General features: G+C 33.2%; 1 protein-coding gene across 5 annotated transcripts in view; it reads left to right on the top strand.

The window, feature by feature from the left end:
• MEIS2 (Meis homeobox 2) overlaps positions 1–1,171 on the top strand; it is a 249,119-nt gene extending 247,948 nt beyond the window's left edge. For all 5 annotated transcript variants that reach the window (XM_081313424.1, XM_081313422.1, XM_081313420.1 and 2 more), the window contains exon 13: positions 662–1,171. The gene's annotated coding sequence lies outside the window, so the exon portion shown is untranslated. The remainder of the gene's footprint in view (positions 1–661) is intronic.
• Positions 1,172–2,347: the final 1,176 nt, after the last annotated feature.

The following is a 2,347-nucleotide window of genomic DNA, read 5'->3' as shown; positions in this document are numbered from 1 at the left end:
AAGTTACCATTAATTTAATAAGTGATGGAAACAATCAGAATATCACAGGACCATCTTTTATTGGAATAGAAAGAATGTATAGGGTAGCAAAGGCATTGATTTATTCTTCACAAATTGTGATATTTGACTTCATGCATGACTATTTCTTTAATGAAGGTGAAATCAGTGAAAGAAATAATAATAATAATAATAATAATAATAATAATAATAATAATAATAGTGCAAATCCTCTTGAATTTCCAAGTTATTACGATGTATTTTTCCTATCTGTATCTCTTGGTTCACAGCAAAATTGTCAAGAAAATTCTGTATGTAAAAGATGGACAAAGCAAAGTGTTCTACATTTTAAAAAATACTAAAAAGCAAATATGATATTTATGTTATGTTATGATAGAAATCAAATTAAAAGTATTTTAAAAAATATTCTTACATTTGATCACACCATTGTGTTCAATATTTAATTCTGCTATGTATATCATTCCATGGAATGTTCATATGAAATGCAAACTAGAATATAAAAATCTGTAAACATTGGCAAAGAACTTCAGCTAAATTTAGATGGATGATTTGCAGTATCTGTTGTTTGTTCAGTTCTTTTTAGAGAGGTGGAATCATCAGCCTGTTCAGCAATCTGACCTTATTTATTTCCCTCTTTGTCTAGGTTTGCAAGGCATACCAGGGGACTACATATCTCAGGGTGGTCCTATGGGTATGAGTATGACACAATCAAGTTACACTCCTTCCCAGATGACCCCTCACCCTACTCAATTAGAACATGGACCCCAATCCATTCATATTTGCCAAGTCACTCCATCACCCAGCCATGATGATGCATGGAGGATCCCTTACCCATCCTGGAATGACCATTTCAGCACAGAGTCCCACCATGTTAAATTCTATAGAACCCAATGTCGGTGGACAGCTTATGGACATTCATGCCCAAATAGTATAAAGGAACTCAAGGAAAAAATATTTTAAAACTTGTGAACTTTGACCAGATGTTGACACTTCATACGCAATTCCAGACAGCTGTGATTATTTTTTACTTTTATCATTTTTCATTAACAACAGAGGACCAATGTAAACAAGAACGGAAACATGAAATCATGGGCACACTGAAAAGAATTTATGCCCATGTAAAGATCCTCTGGGAAAAAAAAAGACTCCAAGAGTTATAACTACTGTAGTATATAAACATAGGAACTAAGTTAACTTGTATATTTCTGTTGATCACTCCGTTATGTTGCCTCAGATAGTTTTAGAAGGAAAAAAAATATCCTTGTTTTCCACACTATGTGTGTTGTTCCCAAAAGAATGACTGTTTCGGTTCAGCAGTGAAGTCGCTATCCCTGAAAGAAAACAATATATTACAGACCTCTTTGGCCAGTGAGAAAAGAACTAACCTGGAGATGAAGACAGAATCTTGCTGGATCTTCCATCATTCAGAAGACAGTTCCGTAAAGGCCTTGCCATCCCCTGGTTCTGTTCCTTCATAAATGTGTCCTTTAGTTTCAAACAGATCTTTATAGTTTGTGCTTCGTAAGCCCAAGATATTTTTGGACTCTTTTTTTCAAAGAGCCTGCTAATGAAGATTTAAAAAACAGAGCAGGAGCTTCTTTTAGTAATTCTGAGTCTTGGCTTTGGACAAGATAAATCTGAAGGTTGGGCAGCTTTCCTTAAGAAAAAAGATATTAATGGTCTTTGCACCAAACCTAGAACTCTATGATGAACTCCGAGCTTGAGAAAAAGCAAGAGAATACTGTAACAAACTTCGTACAGAGTTCAGTCTATTAATTGTTTCATGTTAGATATTCTATGTGTTTACCTCAACTGAAAAAAAAAGAATGTTTTTGCTAGTATCAGATCTGCTGTGGAATTGGTATTGTATGTCCATGAATTCTTCCTTTCTCAGCACGTGTTCCTCACTAGAAAAAAAAATGCTGTTACCTTTAAGCTTTGTCAAAATTTACATTAAAATACTTGTATGAGGACTGTGACGTTATGTTTTAAAAAAAAGTGTTAAGTCACAAAATGCGGTAATAAATATTTCATTTTTTGATTTTTTGTTAGACATTTGCGTTTTTAATGATTAGAATAATGTATTCTCTAGTGATAGCAAGAGCTATTATCTTGCATTTGTTGCATATAATAACTAAAATAAAACTTACCTAAATTTATAGGGCTTTATAATATAGCAAATGAGGTTATAAATCCTTTAATGTGGTATAATATTATTAGAATTATGCATAACCTTTATATCTAGATCTAAACCGTATATGTGTTTCCATACGTATGGTAAAAGGAAGTGCATGAATAGTGGGTTTTTCCCCAGGTTCTATTCCTATCC

The sequence above is a fragment of the Vipera berus genome (assembly GCF_964194415.1).
Source record: "Vipera berus genome assembly, chromosome: 1".
NCBI lineage: Eukaryota > Metazoa > Chordata > Lepidosauria > Squamata > Viperidae > Vipera > Vipera berus.
Note: the sequence above shows the minus strand (reverse complement) of the source record. Positions and strands in the feature narration are given on the sequence as shown.